A 14,292-nucleotide genomic window follows, 5' to 3' on the forward strand; every position below is an offset into this window, starting at 1 on the left:
ACAAGTTGGCCCACAACGACCTGAGGCAGCACGGCCGCGCTCAACCTCGGCACCAGCGACGGGCGCACCGGCAGCGGTGCCCATGGCAGTGGAGGAAGCCAGAGAAGAGACGCCGGGGAGGCAGCGCAAGGTGGGGAGGTCGAAGGTGTGGCCAGCTTGGGCGGAGGCGAAAGGGAGAGAGCGAGTGCATGACGACCATGGGAGCACCACTGGCGGCCATGGCTGCAGCTCCGAGCGAGAGGGAGAGAGCAGCGCGAGAGAATGCCCGAGAGAGCATGAGGGCGTGGAGAGCTTGGGCGCTCGGTTTGGAGGAGCAGTGTGGTAGAACCTCCTGAGAAATCGGGCCCACGTGCATCTATCATTGTCTCAATAGACCTTTGATAGCGTACACGAGTTCCCAACAACTTAACAGGTCTGTCGGGTGTCCTCGGGAAACCCGAATCATCCATGTTTCTTTTTCAAACAGGATCCCAATCACAGACATTGCAGATTACAACAGTTTATTCAAATATATACATCAGAGTAAAAGATAGCGGAAGTCTTAAGATAACACAATTTACAAACCAGTTGTTTTCAAACTTACAATACCATAAGTGTCATACAACCATAGTAGCGGGATAATATAACATTAACATTATTTATCAAACAAACTAGTGCCTTGTCCAAAGGCCATTCATCACTCCTCATCGTCTTTGACTTCAAACACAGACATGCAGCAGGGACCAAAACAAGCCTGCGCATGCGACTCACCTGCAACAAGGGTTAACAAACCCTGAGTACAAAAGTACTCAACAAGACTAACCCGACGTAACAGGGGGTGAAAGACTTTAAAGATGCAGGTGATGGGGCAAGGTAAGGATGTAGCAAGATTCAAAAGTTCTTTGCCAAAAGCTTACTATTCTTCATCCTATTTCCACGTTTTACCCCTAAGTCCTTTTAGTTCATTATCTCAAACTAAATGTACATTTCCCATATTCCCATCCTTCTCATTCCATTCTTTTCTCATATTTTAGTAATTCACCAGTCCTGCATTGCTTCTGTAATGAATCGAGTCTCCATATCCACGGAGCACCAGCAATTCAAATTGATTCAAGTCCCAGCTGGGGATTCCTTATCACACGACATATGTAGAACTTAATCTTGCATATACCAACCTCGCTACTGGATCCTCTTATACTAAGCCGTCTCCACGCCACCCGAGAGCACAGCACACCTCAAATCTGGCCACATTCTAGCCACGAGGGTACACACTACTCCCGCCATCTCTCCACTCCCAGTGCGTGGGCATTCGTCTTAGTATCGGATTAGCCGAAGTAGGCTTACCGGAGTATGTGACCAGTACTACAAAGTGTCTCGTTCAGAAGATCCACAATGAGTGGCCTTTAAGCGACATAGTCGGCAACATTACCCAACATTCAAGGTAAGTCACCCGACTAGTCTCTAGTTCATTTTATTTTCTTTCTTTCTTTGGCCAGTATGCCATCTTTGATTGTATCGAAACTTTTACTTTGAAAGCCTATCATAAAGCATACTAAGCATTCTACGCCTTTGTAAATGAAATCATCTTCAAGGATGGTAAACAATTAACAAGGTAGGCAATGCATCAAGTAGGTAACATTCGAATAAATCAACTTAATGCAATAGGTAACATAGGTGATAAACTTTTCAAAGTAAACAAGGTAAGGGTTTAATGCATAAACCGAGGCTTGCCTTCGTTGACGATCTCAGGTTCCGGATCAGTACCACAATTATCGAATCCCGTGACAACCGGGGATTCTTCCAGAACTTGCTCAACTAGAATCGTTTCACTCTCGGATTCTACACGAAATGATAACATATGCTTTAACATGGTGATAATGTAAACATGATGTTGTCATGGTACATGAAATATAACAACACCTCGAATACAACCGTTTTTCACGGTACAGTTGCAAGCCAACAAAACCAACTTGCAATTCTACCGTCAAGAACCACATATGTGACTTGACCAAACTGATCTTAAAACCCTACTAGTCACAAAACATGATCAAAACAAGACCAAACACTAATCAAACACTTAGGGTTTGCTTTTATTTATTTTTGAATTAATTTGGAAATAAGCCCAAAAATGAACTTGTTCCAAATGACTTCAAAATTTTATGTAAGCTTCCTCATGACAAATTAGTGTACCAAAACAAATTTCATAATTTTTGGAATTATACAGTGGCCTACAAAAATCATGGAAATTGCATTTATCAATTAATGGACTGAATTTTTGAACATTAAACATTTATTCAAATTTCAAGTTTCATATTTTTAAACCATACTAGAACATGTATAGAAGCTACACACAAATTTTCAGAATTTTTGGAGCTATGATTATTTTCCTACAAATTCCCAAAGTTTTAGCACTATTCAAAATTCAGAAAATATCAAAACTCACTATTCTCTCTCTTGCTCTCACTGACAGCCAGACCCCACTCGTCAGTGACACAGACACAGAACACGGCGGCGCTGCCATCACTGGTCGGCCAAAACACACCGGCGGTGACGCTCCGGCGAGGCAGACCGCACCTACATGATCTACAACATCCCGCGAATCTATTCTAGTCCTCAAAACGGCAGCAGGCGCACCGGAGGGAGCTCCACGCCGGCCAAGGCGGTGTGGGCACGACGGCGCACGGCGTAACCCCGGCAATGATGCAGTAGAGTCTAAAGTGAAGCGAGCATCACGCTCAGGAGCTCACCACGATCACGCCGGTGTGCTTGGTGAAGGCGGAGACGGGCTGGAACGACGTGGCCACGGTGAGGTCGATGGTGGCGGAGCTCCGGCCGGTCTCGGGGAAGAACGCGTTGCGCCGGGCGATTCCGGCCAACACAAGCGACACGAGCAAGCCGAAGAGGAGCGCAAGGTCGAGGCGATCGTGTTGGCGTAGCTGGGCACAACGGACGCGGTTCGACGGTGGCTACGGCGAGCGGCGGAGCTGTTCGGTGGCGGAGCAGAGCAGAGGGGAAAACGGAGAGCGATGGCGGCGGTGCTCCTATTTATAGCCGAGGAGAACGCGCCCGGTGTCGACAGCTCACGCACGAGCTCGCCACGGAGCTTGCTGCGTGTCAACGCGCGAGGAAGCGGCGCAAATCGATCGGCGGTGACAACTGCATGGCGCCGGAGGCAAGCAGAGAGGTGGCGCTCGGCTGATTTTGATTTTTGAAGTATTTACAGAATTGCCACTGCGTTAATTTTGCAAATTACTCGCAAATTTTCTAAAGAAGTTGAAAATCTCCAAAAATGAAAGTTGCTCAACTTTTCAAACTCTACAACTTTGCTTCAAGGAATATTTTCAAATTCTGCCTCCATTTTGAAATTTGAATTTGGGGTACATTTGAGCATTTGAATCATTTCAAAATTACTCCAAATTTTATATGTAAACTTGAAAAACTTTGAATACCAAAGTTGATCTTTATAAATTAAGCTTCAACTTTGCTTTTTGTCACAACCCCAAATTCCAAATGGATTTTGAATTAGACAAAAGGGGCAAAAAGGACCTTTATGATTTGAATTTGAATTCAAATTTGATTTGTTTACCTTTTTACTTTAACTTTGATTTTTGACCAGTAACATGGCCCATTAGGGTTATTTGAGTCAAATGACACATGGCCTCACATGATCACATGAAATTTGACCCTTGTGGTCATGATCTTTATTTAGAGTTTGAATCACATCACACATAAAATAACAACTTATGAAATAAAGCTTATTTAGTGAATGCATTCAAAATTTTCTACTTTATGTATGCTTTGCAATGCATATGATGACATGTCAAGTTTTAGTGCTAGGTCAAAACACTAGAGGTGTTACAAGTAGGGGCACGACAGGGAGGCAGGACACGCGGCAGCGACATGCGGCAATGGTGGGAGCGCGCTCACGCATGGTTGCCATGCACAGGCCACACGACATCCTTTGGGGCGTTTCCGCGAACACCTGGAGGGCGACGGAGTGGCCGGCGTGGAACTTGTCTAGGGGCGTCTACGGGCCAAATCTGACCATGGGACCAAAATGAAGTTTGCAGCTTGTCTACAGTTCTTATTTAAGGTGCCAAGTCATTAGAGCTCTGGATCAGTGGTTAATTAGGCTCCAAAGTGATAGTGTCAGCGCGTTGACAGCAATGAACAAAAGTCCAAATTGATGGTCAAAACGAAGTCCAACGAGTGCCCTCCTTTTGCATGCTCTTCGCCACAATGTATACTCCAACTTTTATTTTGGAACCAAATCAAGTTGCTTAATAAAATTTGGAGAACGCGGAATGCCGACGTGTCAATGCCAATTAAGTGACAAAGTAACTTTTGCTGTTTTTGGAAAGTATTTTTGAAGATCCAAATAAACTCCAAATTTGATGAGACTTGATTTATTGTTTCCACCATGAAAGGTACTTCAACTCATATTAAGGAATCCAATTGAGCTACCACATGAATTTGGAAGATAAAAATTCACAAACATTGTCAACTTGCCGTTGTCAATTGGGGACTTAGAATATTTTTTCTGAGAGCCTAAGACAGCAGCTGATTCCACCTTCAAACCTTAGTTTGACTTACTTCCAAGTTGATCTGGCTCTTGGTCCAAAAACAAAGTTTGTTCTACTCCACTCAAACTTCAACTTTTATTTAAGGTGCAACTCCATGCAAGCACTGTAATCCACAGTTCAAGCCAAGTCAAAGTAGCATCACGGTAAAGCTTAAATTAGAGTTTTAGACCGTTTGAGGCATTTTCTTGACTTCTGCTCAATACGAACCCTTCATGACTTTTGTTGTAGAGTTCAATTAGAGTCATTTGAGCAAGGTAGCAAGGTTTGGTTGATGACTTATAATCCCATTCACTTAATAAAGCAATCCAAGAAAGAATGTAACTCATCATTTCATGCGACTTCTTGATTCCAAACTTCACAAAACTTTTACAATGATCCATGTGGGTGGAAATTGATGTGAGGCACATGAAAGAAGCACCTTCAACATTACTTAGGTATATATCCAAAAAGGGCCAATATGCAAGCAATGTGTGTTGCCCAAGTTTAAGTTGGAGCTCACTCTTGTAGATTTGATCTTGACACCTTCATCACCACTTAACATGTCATGTTTGAGCTTAAACTCATTGCTTAACTGGTGACAAACACCTGGGGTGTTACAGCCCTCCACCCTTAAAGGAATCGTGCCCTGAGATTCAGGACAAAAGACTTTTATGGAAGAGAGACATGTTACCAGTTTCCAATATCAGCGATAGCTTTAGGCTACATAGCTTCAAGCATCAGAGGGACCAAATTGGTCGAGACAACTTCCTATACTTGTTCTTTGTAGTAAATTTTTGTCAAAAGGATTTCGTTCATTGGCTTCCATAAAGCATTGTTACATTGGGAGGAATCCAGGATAGCACTGTCATGCGTACTTCATCCTCGATGTACGAAGAGTGATTCAAGCGTAGACTAAATACTTATAACATCTACTTCCCTAGTGGATATAGCACATACCTTATGGACTTTGCACTAGACCGCAGTCTGTTGACGGATATTCCTTGCAACGGTGCTATATTTGTTCCCAAGGTTTGAAAAGCAGTTCTCTACTAAAGTGGCTTGAGCACAACTTTTTGTAAAGAATGTGATCATAGATGGGGTAAACATCCTTTGAGGGTATGAGAAGCTAGTTAACCAATATCCAAGCTAGCTGTAGTGGTGCAATCACTCAGATGTCAACTGATGGAAAGCTACATAATGTTCCATGTGTGTAGTGCTCTTTCTCTGATAACAACATTGTATTATCTGAGTCTATTGAGTGAAGATGAATGTGATAGCTGACTTTGTCTACCCAGCAATTTCGATGCTCATTAGCTAAGGGAACCTTAGAATCTAAGTGGCCACAGGAATCTAGGTTAAGTTGATGCAACCTCTTGGGTAAAACACATGGAAGGCACCAAATGACAAGGCAACATTGGAAAACATTGCCAAGGATGATGGATAGCGAGGCCTAGAGTACAATAACAGTTGCAAGTATTTCCTCAAACTAGGGAATTAGTTCACTACCATGCATTTTGAGTATGATTCTCCTTCATGGTGCGGTTGCTCAGTACGTTGAGTTGACTTGCACTATATCAAAACTATCTTTGTGGAACTACTTTTGACATTGGGGCTTCATTTCTAATGTCAGTCAATATATCCAAATCACAATTTGAAATCTGTTGTTTGACACCTTTCAAATTGCTTCCGATTTGCAAGGGTACAAATTGACTCGTAGAACACCTCGATTGCTCGAACATTGTTCATAGAAGAGGCCAAGAACAAGGTACAAAGGGGTCCAAGGAGTCTTCTTTAGGGCATCTAAAGGATTATCTAGCAACAATTATTGACCACGTTGCATACCTTGGCATCAATTGCAAACACAACTTTTGAATGCAAAGGATGATTGCAGTCACAAAGAAATTACAGATTCTGTACTCTTCGGTTTTCTGTTCATATTTCAAAAACTAGTACTCTATTGTGCATGAATTTTGATAGGAATATAGATCCATGAGTCCCCTAACCGCTCACCAAAATTCAGCTCAAACAGACACTGTTTGACTGTCCAAACAATGCGGCTACCAAAACTGCTCTATTCTGTAATTATAGCGTACCGAATTGACAAAACATCTCTCAAATCCGATGTTTCACTCAACCAATCCTCAAACAAACTTAAGGCATCGACATGTCCTAAGTGAGGAATGAGGTCACCAAAGTTTGAGGCCATTCCAACCATGTTTGAGTCACTAATCGTTGGCTTGAAGATGTTCGGTTTTGTACCCTAAAATCTGGACAGATTTCTCGTTCTTCTCTTTCTTTGCTTCACACGTTGTGGTGTGTGTTCTATACTCTCGATCTCTTTGTATAGCAGCAGCAGCAGCTCTTTTCTCTGAGGATGTAGACTAAGGTTTTCCATATGTGGTTCTCAGGAAACAACTTAAATCATTTGATTTAGACACTAACTTGACGACGCACCAGCATTGGACTTGTGGCTATATTTTCGGGACACAAAGCATACTCTACATGGAGGGACTGTCCTACAGAGATAAGGAACCATTCCCATATATCCTTCGGCACTTCGTCCAATAGAGTCCGGACACATGTGTTAGTGGCACCTAGGGGCACAAAGATGCTGACTGAAACTAGGGACGTACTTTCGCTAGCTCCTTACATAGCCAATACAACATCTTGTACTATCTGTATGATTGTCCAAGATGGAATTGACTTGATAGCATAGGTTTTGGAAAACAAAGCAGTAGTTGCATTGCTAAACAGCTTGATGTTTCATTGCTTAACATTGCTCTGCGAGACATAGCCTTCGTAATTAGCAAAAGTTGTCACCTAGCTGGAGGTTAAGCTTCCTACTAGTAACTAATCAGTTGTCTCTCAACACTAAAAGTTCTAAATCTTCACTCTTGCCAACAATAGTTGTGATTGACGCATAACAGATGGTTGCCATCGAAGTCAGCAGACAAGGGGTCACACTAGAGATGGTTGATCTCGACTGTGCAATCCGCATGCACATAATGATTAAGACTTGGATAGCCAGGTCATAATCATAATGTGACGTTCGATTCTTATCCGACTAACAACTTGTCCAACATTAAGTGTTGTGTGCCTTTCTGATCCAATGAGAATGACATAAGTTTTTCACTAGATGACCGATGTCATTATAGGGACAGTCAAGTAGGGTCACTTGCCTACCATCTCTTGTAGTCAGTTTATGTTCATGTCAGCGACCTATTCTTCAAAGGTTATCCACTGGACGACTTTAGAAGGAAGCTCTACTACTTTTGGTCTAATATAAGGATCTTCTGATTAGATTGGAGAGATAACCAAGGAAGAGCTCACGTGAAAATAACACATCGATGTAGTTCGGCAATGGATCATGACTAGAAACCTCGATACCGGCGCGCACCCAGCAGCACAACCATGTGCCGGTCGGCCACAAGGAGGCCCTAGGTTCCATCGCAGCACCATAGTTGCTACTCATAACACCATTACTGATCACACACCCAAAGTGAATTTTCAAGTTGCATAGATTGGGTCATAAGAACAAGCACTATGCAAAGGAGGGATAGCAAACAAAGGTAGTCACAAGGTTAGGACTCAACAAGGAGGCGATCAGAAGATCAAAACACAGCGCAAAAGAACATAGCCTAATTGCCGAAGGCAACTAAGCAGGAGACTCTTGCTTAATTTCTATAAATGCATTGTGTCCACCATGGTGATTACCAGGTAAGGATTAACATGAGATTTGGTCTTGCCGAGCAGCAACATGAGATCAAGACTAATAAACATCCAGAGACTTGAAAGGGTTGGAGGCAAAATAAATGAGATTCGAGGGCCAGAGCCAATGCACTGACTAGGGAATGAGTTGATAAAGCAATGACATGATCTGTGAGGAAAAGGTTCCAAAGCCAAGACAAATAGCGATTAGTGTTGCACCAGATCATCTGTAGAAGAAGGAGCAATGAGATCTAACAAGGATTTTGCAGCAGGGTCCTCCCACACAGGAGCGGGACAACCATGAACATGCAAGCAATTAAGGAAACTAAGCTTGGGCCTAAGGTCAAGCAAAGGCATGGATAAAGGTCTTTGTAGCGCAACATTCAAGGGCTAGCAACCATGTGTACAGGCTCAGGTTCCTAAGAGAGAACTTAATTGGAGACGACAACCATGATATTATCAAAACTTGGACGCTGTTCTAGGATAGCGCTCTTCAACACTCGTATGCTTACCAAGGACAAAAGGGGTGACAACTATGGCACTACCTAGATAACGAGCATCCACACATACATCATGGTCTTAAGCAAGCAATTTCGAATATACTCAATCCGATTAGCTTAAGCGACTATTACTAAGCACAAAGCTCGCACATAACAAGTAGTCACCTACAGCAACACCACTACACATAAACTTGGTAGTAAGGTGATGTTATCTTTTTATTTCCTTTTTTACTGAGTAGGTGGATATCTCTACAAAACAAGTTTTTACTTACTTTTAGCTTTCGAAGGGGTGAAGTTTTTGCTAATTAATAACTTGTCATCTATTTCCTTTGGAAGCAAACATAAAAGGCAAAACTAATCACCCACTACCTTCAAGCATAGCTATTCAAGCAGCATGGGACAAGGCATTTTGTCTAGCTTCACACAGGGAAGATAGTAACATCACATTGATCACAAGTTACTTAATATTAGAACAAAGTGAGGGAAGCATATTTATGCACAAGCACAATCATGATGCATGCTCATCCTATTCATCCTCACAAAATTGCTAGCCTAAGGTGGCAATCACGTTCTATGTCAGTGGCATAACACGTACTCTCTCGATATATAGCTAGTCGTCAGCTATATTCAATCTACACATTCGTGGTTAGCATACCTACAGGCAAACTCATTGCAGCCCATCCCCACAAGAGATAAATAAGTACACAATGAAAGCAGTAAACTAAGATACTCTCCATATATGCATCCCCAGATATATATACTTCGATATCCATAGCTACCCAATAGATATACCCACAATTAAGTACCTTCATATATACATGTGTGTAACATGTAAATATTCCAGTAACCACAGCTAACTCTCCCCTAGACCGATAGTTGGACGGTCATGCTCTCACAACTCACACTTACCTGGGCGTAGAGGCAATTGATCCATACATTACCACCCAAGCGGATGGCATCCATACAATAGCATGTCGTATGGACAGCGAAAGTAAAAAACCCCATGTTAGTACTTAGATAGCCACCTAATAGTCCTTAACTGGGCATAAAGGAGGATGTCGCTAGCATAGTTTTGCAAATTAATTTTTGACAAATTTGTCTATAGCTAAAGTTTTAGTTAAAATAGGCTTTCAAAAATCAAAACTTTGTTTTTAAAATGACGTACATGACAGTATTATGCTTAATCTTGCTCTGATGCCAGCTGTGACAGAACCGCCCAATTTATACAAGATCAAGTACGGTTGTCCCCGCTAACACGTTGACACACACATACTTTCACTCATATAAACCCGGTAGTCCGCCGAGTGTCACGAAGGACCTCGGTAAATCAACATCACAACCAAGATCACGTGATTAAGCAAATACACATCACATACGCAGAGTTGCAGCAGAAATAATATTACAAATGAGTTCACAAATAATAGTACAAGTTTGGATTTCAAAACCGATTAGTGAAAACAACATAGCTTTCAAATGATTACATTAATATAAGTTCTAAATACATTGCTAGCATAACTGACATCCTCAGACAAAAGCATATAGATGAGAAGTAAATATAGAATCACCAAGCCCACCGGCGGTTAGCCACCATCTTCAACAAGCCAAAAACTTCACCTGCAACATGGTGGGATAAACCCTGAGTACTCGAATGTACTCAGCTAGACTTACCCATCATAAACCAGAAATAAAGTGACACCAAGGATTATGCAAGGCATTATCAGTGGATCTTGCTGGACAACCTCTTTGCATAAAAGCTTGAGTAATCATTAGCATTATTAACCTGTACTAGCAGTGACTTTTAGCCATTTCCTACCATCTATATTAGCACTTGTACTAATCAATCACTTGATTAAGTTGCAAACAATAATAACCATATTAGGTATTTCATGGCTCATTATCATTATCATCATCATCATCATTTAACCATATCTTTAAATTTAGTGAATCTACGTTGCCGCTGCTCAGTCAAGTTCTCACTATCCAGGAGAGATGGCGATTCGAATCGATTCCTATCCAGCTGGAGGGGTATTCCTAACACAAACCTGGCTTCCCCCGTCAGGGTCGCAATCAAGTCACCTTTGGTACAACTCAGAAGAAAAAAAAAGAAAAGTCACGGGTCCGGACAACGCCGCATTCTCAAGGGTGACACTCTGCCAGGAAGTGCAGGACTTTTAAACACCTGACCCCTTGGACTCACGCCAATGTCCCCAAGCATATCCTTACTTCCTCCAGAATGCGCACATCCCCCCTAGCTCTAGGCCTGAGTCGAACTACTAGGCTTCACGGTCGGAACGACTTATCCGGCCAGCTAAGTGTTACGCTGTGTTCAACATGACATGAGGACGTACAGCAAATCGGTCCTTAAACGACACAGATGGGGATAGATTCACACCCAAGACCTCCATGCCTTGTTGCTGCACTACCATCATCCCGTCCGGTCTCTTTTCATTATTAACACATGGTTCTTTTCCACGATAGCAAATATAGCCAACCGTGACCAGAGCTCATCCTACATCTCATAGGTGACAGGAAATCACTTGACTTCTACCGGTCTAAGCATAGCTAAGCATCATTCGATCCTACACTTAATTAAGATTCATAGGATTTTATCTGGACAAGGTAAGGATATAATGCAACAATTGGTTCCAATCAATTCCTATACTTAATGCATCATCAACAATAAAGGATACTCAAGATCTTTGTAAAAACATGGGAGACTTAGAATGCTCCGGGGCTTGCCTGGAATCCAACACTAGGTTAGTGTTTGTTAGACGACACTCGCTTGGTGAGCATCTCCTGTTCAGGCATGTACTCCAGGGGTCCTTCCATCTTCGGGTTTGGCTCCAATATCCCATCCTTCACGTGGTTCATCTAGCGTGCCTAGATGAGATGCAAGTGCATGAATATGAAGAATGGTAATATGAGATGCATCACATAATAGCATTCAAGGCAAACATAAGACCATGCAAGGCATAGGCACCTAGAGTTATTTAACTAAACATCACACGACCTATTATAAAGGGATAGTAAACATATTAGGCATAGCACACAAGTGAACTTAAGTTCAGACATTGCACACATGCAATAATCAAGAACTAACCAACATGTTTAGCCAAAACAAGAGCAAGCTAAGGCAATCACCTAGCACATGTATAGTAATCTAGACAGCAGCACAACAGTAACTTGTTTTATCCATAACTGGAGATATAAGCATCCAACAAGGGTGACCCTAGACTTTCTGGAAAGCTAATAAAATTTCCTACAACATTGTTATTATTACCAAAATCTCATTCCATAGCTAACCAGTTCAACCATGCCAATGTTTTAGATCTGCCCAGAACTAGGACAGAAAATTAGTAGTACTTTCAAAAATGTAAAACTAGAGTTAAAGACATCAAACAAGCATGAACCTTAACTTTATAGAAATATTTTTAAATTATCTAAAACATGTTTATTATCACCACAAGGTGATTCTACCATTAACAAGGTCAATCAAGCACAATTGAGCACCTCCGTCCAGACTTGGACAGATTCTGCCGTGCAACTTCGCAAGCTTATAACTGGAGCTCTACAACACCAAAAGGGATGATCTTTCACAATTTGGAAAGCTCATGAAAGGCACTACACTTGTTCTATTATATCTAAGACATGATTCAAAGCGTAGCTAAGTAAAACAAGACAATCATTCAGATCTCTACAGAGAGCATGCAAAATCTGACAATGAACTTACAAAATCTATAGCTCCTAAATTATCAGGCCTATGTCCATCAAATTTAAACACAAGCAATATTATAAAATTATCTACAACTTTGGTATTCACTACAACAACAGCAAACAACATTTACGCCACAAAAATGATTGCACAAGCAAAACTGCAATGCAGCCCAACAACAGTGGTACAGAAAACTGATAGGAAATTCAGAGAAGCATAACTAGAGTTGTAGACCTCCAACAATCATGAATCATAACTTTTTGAAAATATTTTTAAGTTACCTAAAACTTTCTTGTTATCATCTTAAGATGATTCTATATACAACAAGGTCAATTAATCCAATGAATGCATCTCTGTCTAAAACATGGATAGAAACTGACATGCCACTTTAAACAGATATAACTGAAGTTATACATGTCCAATAAATGTGGTTCTGGACTTTTTAGAAAGGTTAACAAATTCTGAACAACTTTGTTATAAACACCTAAAGCTAATTCTACTATTAAGAAGGACCCACAGTACCAACAAGGAAACCCTCTCTGGGTTTGGGCAGAAACAGCCATAGAGATTTAAGCAAGTATAACTCAAGATCTACTTAAATAAAAATCATGATATTTAGCTTTTTGAAAATCTTAATAAAAGTACTACAACTCATGTATTATCATAAAGTCATGATTCATAACTTAACTAAGCCAATTAATTCAAACATGCAGGCCTATTTAGAATAGGAGCAAAGCAACACAGGGCAATTGTTATTTTTATAGATCTTAAACTATCAATTCTAAACTCCTGAAATTTTTACCAGGCATCAATCATCACCTGATTAGCACTTCATAAAATTTCATATTTATTTGAGCACAAAAACTGCAGTTATAAAAAAGACAAGACACAACTAGTATTAAGAACCTAACTGCATAAATCTCTTTTTACAGCAAAAGATTTAAACTAAAACATGCCATATTATAGCTCCACTGCATAGATAATTTCACAAGGATTCGAAAAAGTCCTCATTTACTATTTTATGATTTTTCTACTAATTACTATGAGTTTTCAAAGTTGATAATCCAAATCTGCCAAAATCAAAAGAAAAGGAATGTAAATCTTGCATCAGGGACCCTGCAATTTTCAGAAATTAAATCCAAACAAAAAGATCCTTTACTGCACTATTCATCTGAGTCACTGGTTCTTCACTTAACCCCCTAGAAAACACCATATTCATGCGCGTGGTCCTTCCACCATTTCACAGAGTCGGAGCAGGGCACGGTAGAGGAGGCCAGCGGGCCAGCCGGTGGCCGATTCGGCCGACTGGGGAGGGGCATCGGTGGCGTAGATGCTAGCCCAGGCCTGCGTGCACACATGCAGTGGCATAGCTTGGCACATGATGACCTGAGGCAGCACGACCGTGCTCAACCGCGGCACCAGCGATGGGCACACCGACGGCAGTGCCCACGGCAGTGGAGGAAGCCAGAGAAGAGACGTCGTTGAGGCAGCGCAAGGTGGGGAGGTCAAAGGTGTGGCCAGCTTGGGCGGAGGCGAAAGGGAGAGAGCGAGTGCATGGTGGCCATGGGAGCACCACCGGCGGCCATGGTTGCAGCTCCGAGCGAGAGGGAGAGAGCAGCGCGAGAGAGTGCCCGAGAGAGACAAAGGGCGTGGAGAGCTCGGTCGCTCGGTTTGGAGGAGCAGGGGCATGACAGGGAGGTAGGACACGCGGCAGCGACACGCGGCAATGGTGGGAGCGCGCTCACGCATGGTTGCCATGCACAGGCCATGCGACATCCTTTGGGGCGTTTCCGCGAACACCTGGAGGGCGACGGAGTGGCCGGCATGGAAC

This window comes from Miscanthus floridulus, chromosome 18 (genome assembly GCF_019320115.1).
Source record: "Miscanthus floridulus cultivar M001 chromosome 18, ASM1932011v1, whole genome shotgun sequence".
NCBI lineage: Eukaryota > Viridiplantae > Streptophyta > Magnoliopsida > Poales > Poaceae > Miscanthus > Miscanthus floridulus.